The sequence below is a fragment of the Arachis stenosperma genome, chromosome 1, assembly GCF_014773155.1.
Source record: "Arachis stenosperma cultivar V10309 chromosome 1, arast.V10309.gnm1.PFL2, whole genome shotgun sequence".
Lineage (NCBI taxonomy): Eukaryota > Viridiplantae > Streptophyta > Magnoliopsida > Fabales > Fabaceae > Arachis > Arachis stenosperma.
This window is the reverse complement of record NC_080377.1, coordinates 52,019,994-52,045,177: the sequence shown is the minus strand read 5'-3', so window position 1 is coordinate 52,045,177 and position 25,184 is coordinate 52,019,994. Positions and strand designations below refer to the sequence as shown.

Genomic DNA, 25,184 nt, shown 5'->3' with positions numbered 1-25,184 from the left:
CACACAAACTCATAGTAAAGTCCAAAAATGTGAATTTTGCATAAAAACTAATGAAAACGTCTCTAAAAGTAGCTAGATCCTACTAGAAACTACCTAAAAATAATGCCAAAAAGCGTATAAATTATCCGCTCATCACAACACCAAACTTAAATTGTTGCTTGTCCCCAAGCAACTGAAAATCAATTAGGATAAAAAGAAGAGAATATACTATAAATCTCAAAACATCAATGAAGATTAGTTCTAACTAGATGAGCGGGACTTGTAGCTTTTTGCTTCTGAACAGTTTTGGCACCTCACTTTATCCTTTGAAGTTTAGAATGATTGGCATCTATAGGAACTCAGAGTTCAGATAGTGTTATTGGTTCTCCTAGTTAAGTATGTTGATTCTTGAACACAGCTACTTTTATGAGTCTTGGCCGTGGCCCTAAGCACTTTGTTTTCCAGTATTACCACCGGATACATAAATGCCATAGACACATGACTGGGTGAACCTTTTCATATTGTGACTCAGCTTTGCTAAAGCCCCAATTAGAGGTGTCCAGAGCTCTTAAGCACATTCTTTTACTTTGGATCACGACTTTAACCACTCAGTCTCAAGCTTTTCACTTGGACCTGCATGCCACAAGCACATGGTTAGGGACAGCTTAATTTAGCCGCTTTTAGGCCTGGATTTATTTTCTTGGGCCCTCCTATCCATTGATGCTCAAAGCCTTGGATCCTTTTTACCCTTGCCTTTTGGTTTTAAGGGCTATTGGCTTTTTCTGCTTGCTTTTTCTTTTTTTTCTTTTATTTTTTTTGCCACTTTTTTTTCCTTTTTTTTTTTTGCAAGCTTCTTCTTTTTCACTACTTTTTCTTGCTTTAAGAATCAATTTTATGATTTTTCAGATTATCAATAACATTTCTCTTGTTCATCATTCTTTCAAGAGCCAACAATTTTAACATTCATAAACAACAAGATAAAAAATATGCACTGTTCAAGCATTCATTCAGAAAACAAAAAGTATTGTCACCACATCAATATAATTAAACTAATTTCAAGGATAAATTCGAAACTCATGTACTTCTTGTTCTTTTGTATTAAAAACATTTTTCATTTAAGAAAGGTGAAGGATTCATGGAATTATTCATAGCCTTAAGACATAGTTGCTAAATACTAATGATCATGTAGTAAAGACACAAACATAGACAAACATATAGCATAAAAATCGAAAAATAGAGATATAAGAACAAGGAATGAGTCCACCTTAGTGATGGTGGCATTTTCTTCTTGAAGGACCAATGATGTCCTTGAGCTCCTCTATGTCTCTTCCTTGCCTTTGTTGCTCCTCCCTCATAGCTCTTTGATCTTCTCTAATCTCATGGAGAATGATGGAGTGCTCTTGGTGCTTCACCCTTAATTGGTCCATGTTATAAATCAAGTCTTCTAGAGAAGTGTTGAGTTGTTCCCAATAGTTGTTTAGAGGAAAGTGCATCCCTTGAGGCATCTCAGGGATTTCTTGATGATGAGCTTCCTCATGCGTCTCTTGAGATCCATGGATGGCCTTTCTTGTTTGCTCCATCCTTTTCTTAGTGATGTGCTTGTCCTCTTTAATGAGGATGTCTCCTTCTATGACAACTCCATCTGAGTAGCATAGATGGCAAATAAGATGAGGAAAAGCTAGCCTTGCCAAGGTGGAGGGCTTTTCGGCTACTTTGTAGAGTTCTAGAGAGATGACTTCATGAACTTCTACTTCCTCTCCAATCATGATGCTATGGATCATGATGGCCCGATCCACAGTTACTTCGGATCAGTTGTTAGTGGGGATGATAGAGCATTGGATGAATTCCAACCATCCTCTAGCCACAGGCTTAAGGTCCAGTATTCTCAATTGAACCGGCTTGCCTTTAGAGTCTCTTTTCCATTGAGCTCCTTCAACACATATGTCCATAAGGACTTGGTCTAACCTTTGATCAAAGTTGACCCTTCTAGTGTAGAGGCATGCGTTTTCTTGCATTATAGGCAAGTTGAACGCCAACCTTATATTTTCCGGACTAAAATCTAAGTATTTCCCCCGAACTATTGTAAGATAATTCTTTGGATTCGGGTTCATACTTTGATCATGGTTCCTAGTGATTCATGCATTAGCATAGAACTCTTGAACCATTAATATTCCGACTTGTTGAATGGGGTTGGTCAGAACTTCCCAACCTCTTCTTTGGATCTCATGTCGGATCTCCGATACTCATTTTTCTTGAGCATAAAAGGGACCTCAGGGATCACCTTCTTCTTGGCCACAACTTCATAGAAGTGGTCTTGATAGACCTTTGAGATGAATCTCTCCATCTCCCATGACTCAGAGGTGGAAGCTTTTGTCTTCCCTTTCCTCTTTCTAAAGGTTTCTCTGGTCTTAGGTGCCATAGATGGTTATGAAAAAACAAAAAAAACTATGCTTTTACCACACCAAACTTAGAATGTTGCTCGCCCTCGAGCAAAGAAAAGAAAGAGTAGAAGAAGAAGAAGAAGATATGAAGGAGAGGGAGAGGGGTGTGTATTCAGCCAAGGGAGAGAAGAGAGGGTTGTGATGTGTGAAAATGAAGAAGGATAGAGGGCTTTATATAGTGGAGGGAGAGGGTAGTAGGTTTGGTCATTAGGGTGGGTTTGTGTGGGAAAAGGATTTTGAATTTAAAGGTAGGTGGGGTTTATGGGGAAGAGTGGATGGATGTGAGTGGTGAAGAGGTGATAGGGAAGAGAGATTGAGGTGATTGGTAAAGGGTTTTTGGGGAAGAGTGTTATTGGAAAGAGAGAAGGTGAGTTGAGGTAGGTGGGGATCCTGTGGGGTCCATAGATCCTGAGGTGATCCTGTGGAGTCCACAGATCCTGAGGTGTCAAGGATTTAACATCCCTGCACCAATTAGGCTTGTAAAACGCCATCTGAGTGCAATCCTGGCATTTAACGCCAGACTGCAGCATGTTTCTGGCGTTAAACGCCACTTCCATGCTTGTTTTGGGCGTTCAACGCCAGTCTGGCATTGAACGCCACTTCCATGCTTGTTTCTGGCGTTTAACGCCAGCTCTCCTCAGGGTGTAATCCTGGCGTTTAAATGCCAGACTGCTGCTTGTTTCTGGCGCTCAACGCCAGATTCATGTTATGTTCTGGCGTTGAACGCCAGCCAGATGCTCCTTACTGGCATTTAAATGCCAGTAAGCTCTTCTTCCAGGGTATACTGTTTCTTCTGCTATTTTTAATTCTGTTTTTAATTTTGGTATTTGTTTTGTGACTCCACATGATCATGATCCTAATAAGGCATAAAAGAACAATAAAAATATAGATAAATGAAAATTGGGTTGCCTCCCAATAAACGCTTCTTTAATGTCAATAGCTTGATAGTGAGGTCTCATGGAGCTTCACATATGTTCAGAGCATTGTTGGGACCTCCTAACACCAAACTTAGAGTTTGGTTGTAGCCTCCCAACACCAAACTTAGAGTTTGATTGTGGGGGCTCTGTTTGACTCTGTATTGAGAAAAGCTTATCGTGCCTCTTTTTCATGTTTGCAGAGGGATACCCTTGGGCTTTAAACACAAGGTAGTCCCCATTCAATTGAAGAACTGATTCTCCTCTGTTAACATCAATCACAGCTCCTGCTGTGGCTAGGAAGGGTCTTCAAAGGATGATGCATTCATCCTCTTCCTTCCTAGTGTCTAGGATTATGAAATCAGTAGGGATGTAAAGGCCTTTAACCTTTACTAACACGTCCTCTACCAATCCATAAGCTTGTCTTATTGACTTGTATGCCATATGTAATGAGAATGTGGCAGCTTGTACCTCAAAGATTCCCAGTTTCTCCATTACAGAGAGTGGCATAAGATTTATACCTGACCCCAGGTCACACAGAGCCTTCTCAAAGGTCATGGTGCCCATGGTACAGGGTATTAAGAATTTACCAGGATCTTGTTTCTTTTGAGGTAAAGTTTGCTGAACCCATGTATCTAGTTCACTAATGAGCAAGGGAGGTTCAACTTCCCAAGTTTCATTACCAAATAACTTGGCATTCAGCTTCATGATGGCTCCTAGATATTGAGCAACTTGCTCTCCAGTTACATCTTCATCCTCTTCAAAGGAAGAATAGCTTTCAGAGCTCATGAATGGCAGAAAGAGGTTTAATGGAATCTCTATGGTCTCTATGTGAGCCTCATATTCCTCTAGGTCCTCAATAGGGAACTCCTTCTTGTCTGGGAGACGTCCCATGAGGTCTTCCTCATTGGGATTCACATCCTTCCCTTCCTCTCTAGGTTCAGCCATTTTGATTATGTCAATGGCCTTGCACTCTCTTTTTGGATTCTCTCCAATATTGCTTAGGAGAGTACTAGGAGGAGTTTCAGTGATTTTCTTACTCAGCTGGCCCACTTGTGCCTCCAAATTTCTGATGGATGACCTTATTTCATTCATGAAACTTAAAGTGGCCTTAGACAGATCAGAGACTATGTTTGCTAAGCTAGAGGAGCTCTGCTCAGAATGCTCTGTCTGTTGCTGAGAAGATAATGGAAAAGGCTTGTTATTGCTAAGCCTGTTTCTTCCACCATTATTAAAGCCTTGTTGGGGCTTTTTTTGATCCTTCCATGAGAAGTTTGGATGATTTCTCCATGAAGAATTATAGGTGTTCCCATAGGGTTTACCCATGTAATTTACCTCTGCCATTGCAGGGTTCTCAGGATCATAAGCTTCTTCTTCATAAGATGCCTCTTTAGTACTGTTGGACGTATTTTGCCATATATTCAGACTTTGAGAAATCATGTTGACTTGCTGAGTCAACATTTTGTTCTGAGCCAATATGGCATTCAGAGCATTAATTTCAGGAACTTCCTTCCTCTGAGGCATCCCATTACTCACAGAATTCCTCTCTGAAGTGTACATGAATTGGTTATTTGCAACCATGTCAATGAGTTCTTGAGCTTTTGCAGGCGTTTTCTTTAGGTGAATGGATCCACCTGCAGAATAATCCAGTGACTTCTTAGAGAACTCAGATAGACCATAATAGAATATATCCAAAATGGTCCACTCTGAAAGCATGTCAGAAGGACACCTTTTGGTTATCTGCTTGTATCTTTCCCAAGCTTCATAGAGGGATTCACCATCTTTTTGTTTGAAGGTCTGAACATCCACTCTAAGCTTGCTCAGCTTTTGAGGAGGAAAGAACTTAGCCAAGAAGGCTGTGACCAGCTTATCCCAAGAGTCCAGGCTATCTTTAGGTTGAGAGTCCAACCATGTTCTAGCCCTGTCTCTTACAGCAAAAGGGAAAAGCATGAGCCTGTAGATTTCAGGATCTACTTTATTAGTCTTAACAGTCTCACAGATATGCAAGAATTCAGTTAAAAACTGATAGGGATCTTCTGATGGAAGTCCATGGAACTTGCAGTTCTGTTGCATTAGAGTAACTAGTTGAGGCTTCAGCTCAAAATTGTTTGCTCTAATGGCAGAGATTGAGATGCTTCTTCCATCAAATTTGGAAGTAGGTGTAGTATAATCACCAAGCATCCTCCTTGCACTATTATTTTTGGCTGCCATATCCTCCTCCTTTTTGAAAATTTCTGTAAGGTTGTCTCTGGATTGTTGTAATTTAGCTTCTCTTAATTTTCTCTTCAGAGTCCTTTCAGGTTCAGGATCTGCTTCAACAAGAATATTCTTGTCATTGCTCCTTCTCATATAAAAAAGAAGGGAACAGAAAATAATGATAGGGATCCTCTTTACCACAGTAGATAGATTCTTTTATGTTAGTAGAAGAATAAAAGAATAGAAGAGGGAAAAGGTAAGAATCCAAACACTAGGGGGAAGAATGGGTTTGAATTCTTGAGTGGAAGAGAAGTGTTAGTAGATAAATAATTAGAAGGAGATGAGAGAGACATAATTTTCGAAATTAATTTTGAAAAAGGGTTAGTGATTTTCGAAAATTAGGAGAAGAAATAAAATTAAATTAAAATTTGAAACAATTAGTTAATTAAAAGAATTTTGAAAAAGTGGGAGGTAATTTTCGAAAATTAGAGAGAGGAAAGTAGTTAGGTGGTTTTGAAAAAGATAAGAAATAGTAGACAAACAAAAAGTCAACTAGTTAGTTGAAAAAGATTTGAAATTCAATTTTTGAAAAGATAGGAAGTTAGAAAGGATTTTTGAAATTGGTATGCGAAATTGTGATCACTACTTTTCACAACTCAAATAATCCTCGGTAATGAGTCCAAAAACTTGGTGCTCAATACCATGGCATAAACATAATTTCACAACTTCGCACAACTAACCAGCAAGTGCACTGGGTCGTCCAAGTAATAAACCTTACGCGAGTAAGGGTCGATCCCATGGAGATTGTTGGTATGAAGCAAGCTATGGTCACCTTGTAAATCTTAGTCAGGCAGACTCAAATGGTTATGGATGATATATGAATAAAACATAAAGATAAAGATAGAGATACTTATGTAATTCATTGGTGAGAACTTTAGATAAGCGAATGGAGATGCTTTGTCCCTTCCGTCTCTCTGCTTTCCTACTGTCTTCATCCAATCCTTCTTACTCCTTTCCATGGCAAGCTGTATGTTGGGCATCACCGTTGTCAATGGCTATAGTCCTGTCCTTTGAGTGGAAATGTTCAACGCACCCTGTCACGGCACGGCTATCCAGCTGTCGGTTCTCGATCATGTCAGAATAGAATCCAGTGATTCTTTTGCGTCTGTCACTAACGCCCCACAATCGTGAGTTTGAAGCTCGTCACAGTCATTCAATCATTGAATCCTACTCAGAATACCACAGACAAGGTTTAGACCTTCCGGATTCTCTTGAATGCAGTCATCAATTCTAGCTTATACCACGAAGATTCCGGTTAAGGCAATCCAAGAGATATCTACCCAATCTAAGGTAGAACGGAGGTGATTGACGGTCACACGTTCATAGGTGAGAATGATGATGAGTGTCACGGATCATCACATTCATCAAGTTGAAGAACAAGTGATATCTTGGAATAAGAACAAGCCAAATTGAATAGAAGAACAATAGTAATTGCATTAGTACTCGAGGTACAGCAGAGCTCCACACTTTAATCTATGGTGTGTAGAAACTCCACCGTTGAAAATACATAAGAAGAAGGTCTAGGCATGGCCGAATGGCCAGCCTCCCAATGATCTAAGATAGCATAAGACTAAAGATAGCTACCAAGATATCTAAATACAATAGCAAAAGGTCCTATTTTTAGGGAACTAGTAGCTTAGGAATTACAAAGGTGAGTAAATGACATAAAAATCCACTTCCGGGCCCGCTTGGTGTGTGCTTGGGCTGAGCATTGAAGCATTTTTGTGTAGAGACTCTTCTTAGAGTTAAACGCCAGCTTTTGTGCCAGTTTGGGCGTTTAACTCCCACTTTGGTGCCAGCTCCGGCGTTTAACGCTGGGAATTCTGAAGGTGACTTTGAACGCCGGTTTGGGCCATCAAATCTTGGACAAAGTATGGACTATCATATATTGCTGGAAAGCCCAGGATGTCTACTTTCTAACGCCATTGAGAGCGCGCCAATTGGGTTTCTGTAGCTCCAGAAAATCAACTTCGAGTGGAGGGAGGTCAGAATCCAACAGCATCTGCAGTCCTTTTCAGTCTCTGAATCAGATTTTTGCTCAGGTCCCTCAATTTCAGCCAGAAAATACCTGAAATCACAGAAAAACACACAAACTCATAGTAAAGTCTAGAAAAGTGAATTTTAACTAAAAACTAATAAAAATATAATAAAAACTAACTAAATCATACTAAAAACATACTAAAAATAATGCCAAAAAGCGTATAAATTATCCGCTCATCACAACACCAAACTTAAATTGTTGCTTGTCCCCAAGCAACTGAAAATCAAATAAGATAAAAAGAAGAGAATATGCAATGAATTCCAAAAATATCTATGAAGATCTGTATTAATTAGATGATTGGGGCTTTTAGCTTTTTGCCTCTGAACAGTTTTGGCATCTCACTCTATCCTTTGAAATTCAGAATGATTGGCTTCTTTAGGAACTCAGAATCCAGATAGTGTTATTGATTCTCCTAGTTAAGTATGATGATTCTTGAACACAGCTACTTTATGAGTGTTGGCCGTGGCCCAAAGCACTCTGTCTTCCAGTATTACCACCGGATACATACATGCCACAGACACATAATTGGGTGAACCTTTTCAGATTGTGACTCAGCTTTGCTAGAGTCCCCAATTAGAGGTGTCCAGGGTTCTTAAGCACACTCTTTTTGCCTTGGATCACAACTTTATTTCTTTCTTTTTCTTTCTTTTTCTCTTTCTCCTTTTCTCTTTCTTTTTTTTCGTTCTTTTTATCTCTTTTCTTTTTTTTTGTATTCACTGCTTTTTCTTGCTTCAAGAATCATTTTTATGATTTTTCAGATCCTCAGTAACATGTCTCCTTTTTCATCATTCTTTCAAGAGCCAACAATTTTAACATTCATGAACAACAAATTCAAAAGACATATGCACTGTTTAAGCATACATTCAGAGAACAAAGTATTGCCACCACATCAAAATAATTAATCTGTTATAAAATTCAAAATTCATGCAATTCTTCTCTTTTTCAATTAAGAACATTTTTAATTTAAGAAAGGTGATGGATTCATAGGACATTCATAACTTTAAGGCATAGACACTACGACACTAATGATCACAAGACACAAGCATAGATAAACATAAGCATGATTTTCGAAAAATAGAAAATAAAGAACAAGGAAATTAAAGAACGGGTCCACCTTAGTGATGGCGGCTTGTTCTTCCTCTTGAAGATCCTATGGAGTGCTTGAGCTCCTCAATATCTCTTCCTTGCCTTTGTTGCTCCTCTCTCATGATTCTTTGATCTTCTCTAATTTCATGGAGGAGGATGGAATGTTCTTGGTGCTCCACCCTTAGTTGTCCCATGTTGGAACTCAATTCTCCTAGGGAGGTGTTGATTTGCTCCCAATAGTTTTGTGGAGGAAAGTGCATCCCTTGAGGCATCTCAGGGATTTCATGATGAATGGGGTCTCCTGTTTGCTTCATCCTTTTCTTAGTGATGGGCTTGTCCTCATCAATGGGGATGTCTCCCTCTATGTCAACTCCAATTGAATAACAGAGGTGACAAATGAGATGAGGAAAGGCTAACCTTGCCAAGGTAGAGGACTTATCCGCCACCTTATAAAGTTCTTGGGCTATAACCTCATGAACTTCCACTTCCTCTCCAATCATGATACTATGAATCATAATGGCCCGGTCTAGAGTAACTTCGGACCGGTTGCTAGTAGGAATGATTGAGCGTTGGATAAACTCCAACCATCCCCTAGCCACGGGCTTGAGGTCATGCCTTCTCAGTTGAACCGGCTTCCCTCTTGAATCTCTCTTCCATTGGGCGCCCTCTTCACAAATGTCTATGAGTACTTGGTCCAACCTTTGATCAAAGTTGACCCTTCTAGTGTAAGGGTGTTCATCTCCTTGCATCATGGGCAAGTTGAATGCCAACCTTACATTTTCCGGACTAAAATCTAAGTATTTCCCCCGAACCATTGTAAGCCAATTCTTTGGGTCCGGGTTCACACTTTGATCATGGTTCTTGGTGATCCATGCATTGGCATAGAACTCTTGAACCATTAAGATTCCGACTTGTTGAATGGTGTAACGACCCAATTTCTGGTACGTCATGATCATACTAGAAATTGAGCGCTACCAACTTGTCTACCTAATTATTATCTATTATTTATTATATGAGCCTGATTCGTTGTTAAAAGCGTAGTTATTTTACGAGGTACTTTTTTTTTTTGAAAGCATTTGGATTTAAAACAGAATGATTCATAATCAATTCACAAGTAATAACAGATAAAAGAGTTATAAACAATCACACATAAATACATCACACGCAGTTAACAACATTCAGTGATCCAGCCTTTGTTTAAGAATAGACTTTTAGTTAGAACACCCCTAGATATAACTAAATAATATCTATATACATATATATATATATATATATATATATATATATATATATATATATATATATATATATATATATATATATATATATATATATACAGCATCCCAGGTCCTGACCTGTTCAAGAAGTCCCTAAGCTGGCACCCAGGCTAGCCTAGACTCTATACTCACCTAGTCCCTCTAAACTATTAAAGCGAGGGAAAGTACGTTCTAAGTCTTCAAAACTCAAGTCAGGTGGAACATCATCAAAAGGTAGAACATCATTTGTTACTCCTCTGCACGATCAGACATTGCCATATGACGTCTCTCTGGTACCTCATCAAGTAGCCACACAACAGGAGTCTCGTACACAGGATTTAGGTTAAAGTTCACGTACAAACGGGGTGCGGACATTGGCTGGTCTCACAGTATATACATATAAACAGAGAATGGGATTCACCCTAGACTCAGAAGACTACCTAGAGCGGAATCCTTTTTGCAAACGGTCGTCAGCGAACTACGGAAAGAAACTCTTGCTTCCATCTGAAGGGGGAAGGGAGAGAGAAGGGGTAAGAACTGGGGAGTTCTTAGTAGGGCCGGGGTTATTAGTTACGTTCATTAATTTTGTGTTGTTTAGCAGACTAATACCAGAATATAGAGAAGTAGTAAACAGAAGACAGATAAATAGAGAAAATAGAGAAAACAGAAAAAGATCACAAACAGAAGAATACAAGAAAGTAAAACACAGACACAAACACAGAGAATGGAATACAAACAAGGAAAGCATACATTCATACCACAATCATAACAAAGGAAATGCGCAACCAAGTATGATGCATGTCTGGCCCTAGTGCAGGTAATGAGCTCATTTGTCGGTTACATACCCGCTCCCGACGTTACCCAGCAACCTCTGTCTGGATAAGGCTTTCCTGTTGGCAATATCCACTACAAGCAACCTTTGTCTTGCAGGGTATCCACTGCAAGCAACCTTTGTCTTGCAGGGCGAAACTTATTAGCCGATATACGCCCAACAGACTCACTGTAAGCAACCTCTGTCTTACAGGAGCAACAACATACTCACTGTAAGCAACCTCTGTCTTACAGGAGCCACAACACACTCACTGTAAGCAACCTCTGTCTTACAGGAGCACATTCATCTTGATACCTCTGTAAGCAACCTCTGTCTTACAGCAAAGCATTATAGCAAGGTATCCCAGGAAAGCGTTCTCAGTGGTCGTACCACCATCTATCTGACTGCCTCTCTGCAGCAGATTCTTACATAATCATTCTCATTATCATCATTCATTAACATTCTCATTATTCATTATCACTTTCACATTCTTATACATTACCTCTTTCTTTCTCTGTTCAATCACAACATAACAACTTTCTATAGGTGAACTTCGGCCTATAGAAATGGCACCTCTGTAAGTGAACTTCGGCTTACAGAAAAGGCGCCCCTGTAAGTGAACTTCGGCTTACAGGTATCATAACTCTCTGTAGGTGAACTTCGGCCTACAGGACCTCTAAGGCAATGGAAAAGCAGCAGATGAACATACAACAGAACATCATGCCACAAGGCTTAACTCTTTATTTTTATACTCTTCTCCTCTATTCTTTTTGTTATATTACTCTTTTCTCATTATCTCTTTACTCTGTTCTCTGTATCTCTTTACTCTGCTCTGGTTACTCTTTTCTCTGCTTAACGTATGTATTTAAAGCTTATGTAAATTTCGGTATGAATAGTTAGCCTGTCCCAAGTATAGGTTCATTAAGTCTATACTGAAACAGTTTAACTTTTCATATAATACTTAACCCTAGTCGCAACTCAAGGACTAACTATGTTGCCCTAGTTCGTTCACTAATCTCTGTCTGTTTTTCTGCCATTAAAACATTACAGACTTTTTCTTCGACTTTTATCTTTTCTTCAACTTTTTATCTTTCTTTTATCTTTGCCTCACTAACATGTTATTACCACTCCCTAAGTGTTTTATGAAGGTAATTATGAGATTCTGCACTTAAAGTTGTCTTTCTAAAGCTTTTACAGAAAACTGCCTTTTCTGCATTATTTTATTATTTTTTATTAAAATATTATTTTTAATTAAATATTATTATTTAATATTTTATTATTATTTATTATTTTATTATTAAATTTTCGAAAATTAACTCACTTTTACTTTTAACCTTTAAAATTCACTTTTAACCACCCGTAACTTTTAATATTTCTACTTTTACCACCCTAACTTTCAGAAATTACCAAATAACCCCTCAAACACCAAAATAATTACTTCCTTGCCCTTTTATGAATCAAAAAGGTGTTCTTCATTGTTCTTCACCACACTCAAAGTGTTCTTCATGTTCTTCATATATTCTTCAAATTCTTTCTCTGTTTTTACCCGTTTTTCAGTCTTTTCCGCAACCGATTTTTACCATAATTCAAAATAAAATTGCAGCCACTAAAACCCCATCTTTTCTACATGATTTCAACACAAATTGAACCCCAATTTAAGCTCTAGGGTTTCGTTTTCCAGCAGCCATAAGAACACACATTCATAGCTTGAATTTCATCAAATTTCATCAATTTTTCACCAAAATTTCAACAAGAATTACTCATACAAACAATCAATTTCAAGCACAGCCAAACCATATCATAATTACACAACTCAAACACAATCAATCAAGATTAAATTCGTCAAACCCTACCTGGTTTTGCTGCTCCTAATTCGGTTAAACTTTCAGGTGGTCCTTAAGCACTTTTTCCTCCTAAATCACATCAAGAACAACTTTAAATCCAAAAACTCTCAACTGACCAAATCTCACTCAGTATGTTAGGAAGAGATATCTCACCTTAGACTTGCTGGAAATTCACGTTTCTTGGCCCTCAAGTCAAGTTAAGCATGATTCCTAAGGAAAAACATCAAGAAAACACATGTTTACATGGTTTTCCTTGAAAACCGAATTGAAGAGGGAGGGAGACAGCCATCTCACCTTATTTTCAGCCTTGATATGTTATATGGTTATGTAGAGGAAGAAGAGAGGATCATTTTGGTGAAATCGGAGTTTTGATTTGAGTTTTAGTTCAGAAGAAATCAAGCTTTGAAGATTAAGTGTTCATGAAAGTTTCTCTCTTTTCTCTCTTCACATTTTCGGCCAAAGGGAGTAAATGACCAGCCTTGGAGTGTCTTGGGGGTGTAAGGAGAGTTGTGATTGGTTGGCTTGAAGGTGGATTAAAATAATATTAAAATATCTCTGGTGTATAACTACTAAAACTAGATGTATCGGAACACTTGTAAAAACATCTCTAAAATTATTTTCTGAGCTACTAGCATAAATGACACTAGTAACATATTTAATATGAGAATAAAACATGTATGATGAGGCCTTAGCATTGCTAAAGTCATCAGAGAGTGCTGGTGCTAAGCTGCACCAGTAAACCGTAAACCCGGTTAAACCGATTTTCTGTTTTTAACTAAAACAGACCAGGTAACCTTATAATATCTTTCAAGCAACTTCTAATACTAATATAATGATAATATTATACTATTATCTTTCTTCTCTCATGAATTGAGTCCAGTTCGTCAAACTGAGACTATTTACGAAAATCAGAATCAAAACTGCCAACCGATACGGTTCAAAAACTAGGTTCTTCGTAACTGCATTATCGAGCTTGCCTCATAAAAAGTTCTAGCTTAAGGATGACATAATGATAATGAGGATTGAGATGCTTGATGATATAACAGAGGTGTTCCCTTTACTGATCTTCCGGAGAAATTCGTACTTTCAGAAAAGATCTCGCGTACTCGAAAATCAGAGTTGTTACATTCTACCCTCCTAAAAGAAAATTTTGCCCTCAAAATTTCAGCCGCATGCAAGAATCCATCTTCAAGCAGTCTATTTCCTTCAAGCCATCCTGACGAAGAGATCAGTTCGTTCCTTACAGCATCTAAATATCACATAGCCATGGCCATGGAGATCATAACAGCTATAAGAATAGTTGTGCCTGACACGAATTTGTCGTTCGGAACTCGATTAAACCATGCCTATTCACAGTCATTGAGGTCTTCTCCGCACCAAACGATCAATATTAAGGTGATCAGTCTTAATATCTCAAGTTAAGTACGAACATTCCCAAAATGAGCACTCATAGACATTCATGCCAAATGTATCTTAAAGATACCCTAACGGCATGAGACACACAAGCAGAGTATGCAATGAAGCATAGTCAGTCCACTCCCCAGGCTCTACTGGGAACGAACTGCTCTGATACCAAATTGTAACGACCCAATTTCTGGTACGTCATGATCATACTAGAAATTGAGCGCTACCAACTTGTCTACCTAATTATTATCTATTATTTATTATATGAGCCTGATTCGTTGTTAAAAGCGTAGTTATTTTACGAGGTACTTTTTTTTTTTGAAAGCATTTGGATTTAAAACAGAATGATTCATAATCAATTCACAAGTAATAACAGATAAAAGAGTTATAAACAATCACACATAAATACATCACACGCAGTTAACAACATTCAGTGATCCAGCCTTTGTTTAAGAATAGACTTTTAGTTAGAACACCCCTAGATATAACTAAATAATATCTATATACATATATATATATATATATATATATATATATATCTATAATATATATATATATATATATATACAGCATCCCAGGTCCTGACCTGTTCAAGAAGTCCCTAAGCTGGCACCCAGGCTAGCCTAGACTCTATACTCACCTAGTCCCTCTAAACTATTAAAGCGAGGGAAAGTACGTTCTAAGTCTTCAAAACTCAAGTCAGGTGGAACATCATCAAAAGGTAGAACATCATTTGTTACTCCTCTGCACGATCAGACATTGCCATATGACGTCTCTCTGGTACCTCATCAAGTAGCCACACACAGGAGTCTCGTACACAGGATTTAGGTTAAAGTTCACGTACAAACGGGGTGCGGACATTGGCTGGTCTCACAGTATATACATATAAACAGAGAATGGGATTCACCCTAGACTCAGAAGACTACCTAGAGCGGAATCCTTTTTGCAAACGGTCGTCAGCGAACTACGGAAAGAAACTCTTGCTTCCATCTGAAGGGGGAAGGGAGAGAGAAGGGGTAAGAACTGGGGAGTTCTTAGTAGGGCCGGGGTTATTTTACGTTCATTAATTTGTGTTGTTTAGCAGACTAATACCAGAATATAGAGAAGTAGTAAACAGAAGACAGATAAATAGAGAAAATAGAGAAAACAGAAAAAGATCACAAACAGAAGAATACAAGAAAGTAAAACACAGACACAAACACAGAGAATGGAATACAAACAAGGAAAGCATACATTCATACCACAATCATAACAAAGGAAATGCGCAACCAAGTATGATGCATGCCTGGCCCTAGTGCAGGTAATGAGCTCATTTGTCGGTTACATACCCGCTCCCGACGTTACCCAGCAACCTCTGTCTGGATAAGGCTTTCCTGTTGGCAATATCCACTACAAGCAACCTTGTCTTGCAGGGTATCCACTGCAAGCAACCTTTGTCTTGCAGGGCGAAACTATTAGCCGATATACGCCCAACAGACTCACTGTAAGCAACCTCTGTCTTACAGGAGCAACAACATACTCACTGTAAGCAACCTCTGTCTTACAGGAGCCACAACACACTCACTGTAAGCAACCTCTGTCTTACAGGAGCACATTCATCTTGATACCTCTGTAAGCAACCTCTGTCTTACAGCAAAGCATTATAGCAAGGTATCCCAGGAAGCGTTCTCAGTGGTCGTACCACCATCTATCTGACTGCCTCTCTGCAGCAGATTCTTACATAATCATTCTATCATCATTCATTAACATTCTCATTATTCATTATCACTTTCACTTCTTATACATTACCTCTTCTTTCTGTTCAATCACAACATAACAATTCTATAGGTGAACTTCGGCCTATAGAAATGGCACCTCTGTAAGTGAACTTCGGCTTACAGAAAAGGCGCCCCTGTAAGTGAACTTCGGCTTACAGGTATCATAACTCTCTGTAGGTGAACTTCGGCCTACAGGACCTCTAAGGCAATGGAAAAGCAGCAGATGAACATACAACAGAACATCATGCCACAAGGCTTAACTCTTTATTTTTATACTCTTCTCCTCTATTCTTTTTGTTATATTACTCTTTTCTCATTATCTCTTTACTCTGTTCTCTGTATCTCTTTACTCTGCTCTGGTTACTCTTTTCTCTGCTTAACGTATGTATTTAAAGCTTATGTAAATTTCGGTATGAATAGTTAGCCTGTCCCAAGTATAGGTTCATTAAGTCTATACTGAAACAGTTTAACTTTTCATATAATACTTAACCCTAGTCGCAACTCAAGGACTAACTATGTTGCCCTAGTTCGTTCACTAATCTCTGTCTGTTTTTCTGCCATTAAAACATTACAGACTTTTTCTTCGACTTTTATCTTTTCTTCAACTTTTTATCTTTCTTTTATCTTTGCCTCACTAACATGTTATTACCACTCCCTAAGTGTTTTATGAAGGTAATTATGAGATTCTGCACTTAAAGTTGTCTTTCTAAAGCTTTTACAGAAAACTGCCTTTTCTGCATTATTATTTTTATTAAAATATTATTTAATTAAATATTATTATTTAATATTTATTATTATTTATTATTTTATTATTAAATTTTCGAAAATTAACTCACTTTTACTTTTAACCTTTAAAATTCACTTTTAACCACCCGTAACTTTTAATATTTCTACTTTTACCACCCTAACTTTCAGAAATTACCAAATAACCCCTCAAACACCAAAATAATTACTTCCTTGCCCTTTTATGAATCAAAAAGGTGTTCTTCATTGTTCTTCACCACACTCAAAGTGTTCTTCATGTTCTTCATATATTCTTCAAATTCTTTCTCTGTTTTTACCCGTTTTTCAGTCTTTTCCGCAACCGATTTTTACCATAATTCAAAATAAAATTGCAGCCACTAAAACCCCATCTTTTCTACATGATTTCAACACAAATTGAACCCCAATTTAAGCTCTAGGGTTTCGTTTTCCAGCAGCCATAAGAACACACATTCATAGCTTGAATTTCATCAAATTTCATCAATTTTTCACCAAAATTTCAACAAGAATTACTCATACAAACAATCAATTTCAAGCACAGCCAAACCATATCATAATTACACAACTCAAACACAATCAATCAAGATTAAATTCGTCAAACCCTACTGGTTTTGCTGCTCCTAATTCGGTTAAACTTTCAGGTGGTCCTTAAGCACTTTTTCCTCCTAAATCACATCAAGAACAACTTTAAATCCAAAAACTCTCAACTGACCAAATCTCACTCAGTATGTTAGGAAGAGATATCTCACCTTAGACTTGCTGGAAATTCACGTTTCTTGGCCCTCAAGTCAAGTTAAGCATGATTCCTAAGGAAAAACATCAAGAAAACACATGTTTACATGGTTTTCCTTGAAAACCGAATTGAAGAGGGAGGGAGACAGCCATCTCACCTTATTTTCAGCCTTGATATGTTATATGGTTATGTAGAGGAAGAAGAGAGATCTTTTTGGTGAAATCGGAGTTTTGATTTGAGTTTTAGTTCAGAAGAAATCAAGCTTTGAAGATTAAGTGTTCATGAAAGTTTCTCTCTTTTCTCTCTTCACATTTTCGGCCAAAGGGAGTAAATGACCAGCCTTGGAGTGTCTTGGGGGTGTAAGGAGAGTTGTGATTGGTTGGCTTGAAGGTGGATTAAATAATATTAAATATCTCTGGTGTATAACTACTAAAACTAGATGTATCGGAACACTTGTAAAAACATCTCTAAAAATTATTTTCTGAGCTACTAGCATAAATGACACTAGTACATATTTAATATGAGAATAAAACATGTATGATGAGGCCTTAGCATGCTAAAGTCATCAGAGAGTGCTGGTGCTAAGCTGCACCAGTAAACCGTAAACCCGGTTAAACCGATTTTCTGTTTTTAACTAAAACAGACCAGGTAACCTTATAATATCTTTCAAGCAACTTCTAATACTAATATAATGATAATATTATACTATTATCTTTCTTCTCTCATGAATCGAGTCCAGTTCGTCAAACTGAGGACTATTTACGAAAATCAGAATCAAACTGCCAACCGATACGGTTCAAAAACTAGGTTCTTCGTAACTGCATTATCGAGCTTGCCTCATAAAAAGTTCTAGCTTAAGGATGACATAATGATAATGAGGATTGAGATGCTTGATGATATAACAGAGGTGTTCCCTTTACTGATCTTCCGGAGAAATTCGTACTTTCAGAAAAGATCTCGCGTACTCGAAAATCAGAGTTGTTACATTCTACCCTCCTAAAAGAAAATTTTGCCCTCAAAATTTCAGCCGCATGCAAGAATCCATCTTCAAGCAGTCTATTTCCTTCAAGCCATCCTGACGAAGAGATCAGTTCGTTCCTTACAGCATCTAAATATCACATAGCCATGGCCATGGAGATCATAACAGCTATAAGAATAGTTGTGCCTGACACGAATTTGTCGTTCGGAACTCGATTAAACCATGCCTATTCACAGTCATTGAGGTCTTCTCCGCACCAAACGATCAATATTAAGGTGATCAGTCTTAATATCTCAAGTTAAGTACGAACATTCCCAAAATGAGCACTCATAGACATTCATGCCAAATGTATCTTAAAGATACCCTAACGGCATGAGACACACAAGCAGAGTATGCAATGAAGCATAGTCAGTCCACTCCCCAGGCTCTACTGGGAACGAACTGCTCTGATACCAAATTGTAACGACCCAATTTCTGGTACGTCATGATCATACTAGAAATTGAGCGCTACCAACTTGTCTACCTATTATCTATTATTTATTATATGAGCCTGATTCGTTGTTAAAAGCGTAGTATTTTACGAGGTACTTTTTTTTTTGAAAGCATTTGGATTTAAAACAGAATGATTCATCATTCACAAGTAATAAACAGATAAAAGAGTTATAAACAATCACACATAAATACATCACACGCAGTTAACAACATTCAGTGATCCAGCCTTGTTTAAGAATAGACTTTTAGTTAGAACACCCCTAGATATAATAATAATATCTATATACATATATATATATATATATATATATATATATATATATATATATATATACAGCATCCCAGGTCCTGACCTGTTCAAGAAGTCCCTAAGCTGGCACCCAGGCTAGCCTAGACTCTATACTCACCTAGTCCCTCTAAACTATTAAAGCGAGGGAAAGTACGTTCTAAGTCTTCAAAACTCAAGTCAGGTGGAACATCATCAAAAGGTAGAACATCATTTGTTACTCCTCTGCACGATCAGACATTGCCATATGACGTCTCTCTGGTACTCATCAATCTTAGTAGGGCCGGGGTTATTAGTTACGTTCATTAATTTTGTGTTGTTTAGCAGACTAATACCAGAATATAGAGAAGTAGTAAACAGAAGACAGATAAATAGAGAAAATAGAGAAAACAGAAAGAAAAGATCACAACAGAAGAATACAAGAAAGTAAAACACGACACAACACAGAGAATGGAATACAAACAAGGAAAGCATACATTCATACCACAATCATAACAAAGGAAATGCGCAACCAAGTTGATGCATGTCTGGCCCTAGTGCAGGTAATGAGCTCATTTGTCGGTACATAACCGCTCCGACGTTACCCAGCAAACTCTGTCGGATAAGGCTTTCCTGTTGGCAATATCCACTACAAGCAACCTTTGTCTTGCAGGGTATCCACTGCAAGCAACCTTTGTCTTGCAGGGCGAAACTTATTAGCCGATATACGCCAACAGACTCACTGTAAGCAACCTCTGTCTACAGGAGCAAAATACTCACTGTAAGCAACCTCTGTCTTACAGGAGCCACACACACTCACGTAAGCAACCTCTGTCTTACAGGAGCACATTCATCTGAACCTCTGTAAGAACCTCTGTCTTACAGCAAAGCATTATAGCAAGGTATCCCAGGAAAGCGTTCTCAGTGGTCGTACCACCATCTATCTGACTGCCTCTGCAGCAGATTCTTACATATCATTCTCATTATCATTCATTAACATTCTCATTATTCATTATCACTTTCACATTCTATACATTACCTCTTTCTTTCTCTGTCAATCACAAAAACAACTTTCTATAGGTGAACTTCGGCCTATAGAAATGGCACTCTGTAAGTGAACTTCGGCTTACAGAAAAGGCGCCCCTGTAAGTGAACTTCCTGACTGCTCTCTGCAGCAGATTCTTACATAACTTCTCATTATCATCATTCATTAACATTCTCATTATTCATTATCACTTTCACATTCTTATACATTACCTCTTTCTTTCTGTTCAATCACAACATAACAACTTTATAGGTGAACTTCGGCCTATAGAAATGGCAACCCTCTGTAAGTGAACTTCGGCTTACAGAAAAGGCGCCCCTGTAAGTGAACTCGGCTTACAGGTATCATAACTCTCTGTAGGTGAACTTCGGCCTACAGGGACCTCTAAGGCAATGGAAAAAGCAGCAGATGAACATTTATACTCTTCCCTCTATTCTTTTTGTTATATTACTCTTTTCTCATTATCTCTTTACTCTGTTCTCTGTATCTCTTACTCTGCTCTGGTTACTTTTCTCTGCTTAACGTATGTATTTAAAGCTTATGTAAATTTCGGTATGAATAGTTAGCCTGTCCCAAGTATAGGTTTCATTAAGTCTATACTGAAACAGTTTAACTTTTCATATAATACTTAACCCTAGTCGCAACTCAAGGACTAACTATGTTGCCCTAGTTCGTTCACTAATCTCTGTCTGTTTTTCTGCCATTAAAACATTACAGACTTTTTCTTCGCCTTTTATCTTTCTTCAACTTTTATCTTTCTTTTATCTTTGCCTCACTAACATGGTTATTACCACTCCCTAAGTGTTTTATGAAGGTAATTATGAGATTCTGCACTTAAAGTTGTCTTTCTAAAGCTTTTACAGAAAACTGCCTTTTCTGCATTATTTTATTATTTTTTATTAAAATATTATTTTAATTAAATATTATTATTTAATATTTTTATTATTTATTATTTTATTATTAAATTTTCGAAAATTAACTCACTTTTACTTTTAACCTTTAAATTCACTTTTAACCACCCGTAACTTTAATATTTCTACTTTTACCACCCTAACTTTCAGAAATTACCAAATAACCCTCAAACACCAAAATAATTACTCCTTGCCCTTTTATGAATCAAAAGGTGTTCTCATTGTTCTTCACCACACTCAAAGTGTTCTTCATGTTCTTCATATATTCTTCAAATTCTTTCTCTGTTTTTTAAACCCCATCTTTTCTACATGATTTCAACACAAATTGAACCCCAATTTAAGCTCTAGGGTTTCGTTTTCCACAGCCATAAGAACACATTCATAGCTTGAATTTCATCAAATTTCATCAATTTTTCACCAAAATTTCAACAAGAATTACTCATACAAACAATCAATTTCAAGCACAGCCAAAACCATATCATAATTACACAACTCAAAACACAATCAATCAAGATTAAATTCGTCAAACCCTACCTGGTTTGCTGCTCCTAATTCGGTTAAACTTTCAGGTGGTCCTTAAGCACTTTTTCCTCCGCTCCTAATTCGGTTAAACTTTCAGGTGGTCCTTAAGCACTTTTTCCTCCTAATCACATCAAGAACAACTTTAAATCCAAAAACTCTCAACTGACCAAATCTCACTCAGTATGTTAGGAAGAGATATCTCACCTTAGACTTGCTGGAAATTCACGTTTCTTGGCCCTCAAGTCAAGTTAAGCATGATTCCTAAGGAAAACATCAAGAAAACACATGTTTACATGGTTTCCTTGAAAACCGAATTGAAGAGGGAGGGAGACAGCCATCTCACCTTATTTCCAGCCTTGATATGTTATATGGTTATGTAGAGGAAGAAGAGAGGATCATTTTGGTGAAATCGGAGTTTTGATTTGAGTTTTAGTTCAGAAGAAATCAAGCTTTGAAGATTAAGTGTTCATGTGTATAACTACTAAAACTAGATGTATCGGAACACTTGTAAAACATCTCTAAAAAATTATTTTCTGAGCTACTAGCATAAATGACACTAGTAACATATTTAATATGAGAATAAAACATGTATGATGAGCCTTAGCATTGCTAAAGTCATCAGAGAGTGCTGGTGCTAAGCTGCACCAGTAAACCGTAAACCCGGTTAAACCGATTTTCTTTTTTTAACTAAAACAGACCAGGTAACCTTATAATATCTTTCAAGCAACTTCTAATACTAATATAATGATAATATTATACTATTATCTTTCTTCTCTCATGAATCGAGTCCAGTTCGTCAAACTGAGACTATTTACGAAAATCAGAATCAAAACTGCCAACCGATACGGTTCAAAAACTAGGTTCTTCGTAACTGCATTATCGAGCTTGCCTCATAAAAAGTTCTAGCTTAAGGATGACATAATGATAATGAGGATTGAGATGCTTGATGATATAACAGAGGTGTTCCCTTTACTGATCTTCCGGAGAAATTCGTACTTTCAGAAAAGATCTCGCGTACTCGAAAATCAGAGTTGTTACAAATGGGGTTGGTAAGAACTTTCCAACCTCTTCTTCGAATCTCATGTCGGATCTCCGGATATTCACTCTTTTTGAGTTTGAAAGGGACCTCGGGGATCACCTTCTTCAAGGCCACAACTTCATAGAAGTGGTCTTGATGCACCCTTGAGATGAATCTCTCCATCTCCCATGACTCGGAGGTGGAAGCTTTTGCCTTCCCTTTCCTCTTTCTAGAGGTTTCTCCGGCCTTGGATGCCATAAATGGTTATGGAAAAACAAAAAGCAATGCTTTTACCACACCAAACTTAAAAGGTTTGCTCGTCCTCGAGCAAAAGAAGAAAGAAGATAGTAGAAGAAGAAGAAATGGAGGAGATGGAGGTGGCTTTGTGATTCGGCCAAAGGAGGGAGAAGTAGTGTTTAGGGTGTGTGAAAATGAAGGAGTGAAGATGGGTTTATATAGGGGTGAAGAGAGGGGTAGGGTTCGGCCATTATGGGTGGGTTTGGGTGGGAAAGTGGTTTGAATTTTGAATGGTGAGGTAGGTGAGGTTTTATGAAGGATGGATGTGAGTGGTGAAGAGAAAGATGGGATTTGATAGGTGAGGGGTTTTTGGGGAAGAGTGGTTGAGGTGATTGGTGAATGGGTGAAGAAGAGAGAGGGTGGTGGGGTAGGTGGGGATCCTATGGGGTCCACAGATCCTGAGGTGTCAAGAAAAATCCAACCCTGCACCAAGTGGCGTGCAAAAAATGCACCCTTTGCCAATTCTGGCGTTAAACGCCGGGCTGGTGCCCATTTCTGGCGTTAAACGCCCAGAATGGTGCCAGACTGGGCGTTAAACGCCCATTTGCTAGCTTCACTGGCGTTTAAACGCCAGCAAGTTCTCCTCCAGGGTGTGCTATTTTTCTTTCTGTTTTTCATTTTGTTTTTGCTTTTTCAATTGATTTTGTGACTTCTCATGATCATCAACCTACAGAAAACATAAAATAACAAAGGAAAATAGATAAAATATAACATTGGGTTGCCTCCCAACAAGCGCTTCTTTAATGTCAGTAGCTTGACAGAGAGGGCTCTCATGGAGCCTCACAGATACTCAAAGCAATGTTGGAACCTCCCAACACCAAACTTAGAGTTTGAATGTGGGGGTTCAACACCAAACTTAGAGTTTGGTTGTGGCCTCCCAACACCAAACTTAGAGTTTGACTGTGGGGGCTCTGTTTGACTCTGTTTTGAGAGAAGCTCTTCATGCTTCCTCTCCATGGTGACAGAGGGATATCCTTGAGCCTTAAACACAAAGGATTCTTCATTCACTTGAATGATCAATTCTCCTCTGTCAACATCAATCACACCCTTTGCTGTGGCTAGGAAGGGTCTGCCAAGGATGATGGATTCATCCATGCACTTCCCAGTCTCTAGGACTATGAAATCAGCAGGGATGTAATGGTCTTCAATCTTCACCAAAACATCCTCTACAAGCCCTTAAGCTTGTTTTCTTGAATTGTCTGCCATCTCTAGTGAGATTCTTGCAGCTTGTACCTCAAAGATCCCTAGTTTCTCCATCACAGAGAGAGGCATGAGGTGTACACTTGACCCTAAGTCACACAGAGCCTTCTTGAAGGTCATGGTGCCTATGGTACAAGGTATTGAAAACTTCCCAGGATCTTGTCTCTTTTGAGGTAATTTCTACCTAGACAAGTCATCCAGTTCTTTGATGAGCAAAGGGGATTCATCCTCCCAAGTCTCATTACCAAATAACCTGTCATTTAGCTTCATGATTGCTCCAAGGTATTTAGCAACTTGCTCTTCAGTGACATACTCATCCTCTTCAGAGGAAGAATACTCATCAGAGCTCATGAATGGCAGAAGTAAATCCAATGGAATCTCTATGGTCTCAGTGTGAGCCTCAGATTCCCATGGTTCCTCATTAGGGAACTCATTGGAGGTCAGTGCACGCCCATTGAGGTCTTCCTCAGTGGCGTTCACTGCCTCTTCCTCCTCTCCAAATTCGGCCATGTTGATGGCCTTGCACTCTCCTTTTGGATTTTCTTCTGTATTGCTTGGAAGAGTACTAGGAGGGAGTTCAGTAATTTTCTTGCTCAGCTGACCCACTTGTGCCTCTAAATTCCTAATGGAGGACCTTATTTCAGTCATGAAACTTTGAGTGGTTTTGATTAGATCAGAGACCATGGTTGCTAAGTCAGAGTGGTTCTGCTTAGAATTCTCTGTCTGTTGCTGAGAAGATGATGGAAAAGGCTTGCCATTGCTAAACCTATTTCTTCCACCATTATTGTTGTTGAAACCTTGTTGAGGTCTCTGTTGATCCTTCCATGAGAGATTTGGATGATTTCTCCATGAAGAATTATAGGTGTTTCCATAGGGTTCTCCCATGTAATTCACCTCTTCCATTGAAGGGTTCTCAGGATCATAAGCTTCTTCTTCAGATGAAGTATCCTTAGTACTGCCTGGTGCATTCTGCATTCCAGACAGACTTTGAGAAATCAAATTGACTTGCTGAGTCAATATTTTGTTCTGAGCCAATATGGCATTCAGAGTATCAATCTCAAGAACTCCTTTCTTCTGATTTGTCCCATTGTTCACAGGATTCCTTTCAGAAGTGTACATGAATTGGTTATTTGTAACCATTTCAATTAGTTCTTGAGCTTCTGCAGGCGTC

The 25,184-nt window shown here is 38.3% G+C and overlaps 1 non-coding gene across 1 annotated transcript; it reads left to right on the top strand.

The window, feature by feature from the left end:
- The first annotated feature begins 5,044 nt into the window (after positions 1 to 5,044).
- LOC130948393 (small nucleolar RNA R71) lies at positions 5,045 to 5,152 on the top strand. The gene has a single exon (XR_009073034.1). It is a non-coding gene; the product is annotated as a small nucleolar RNA R71 (small nucleolar RNA).
- The last annotated feature ends 20,032 nt before the right edge of the window (positions 5,153 to 25,184 follow it).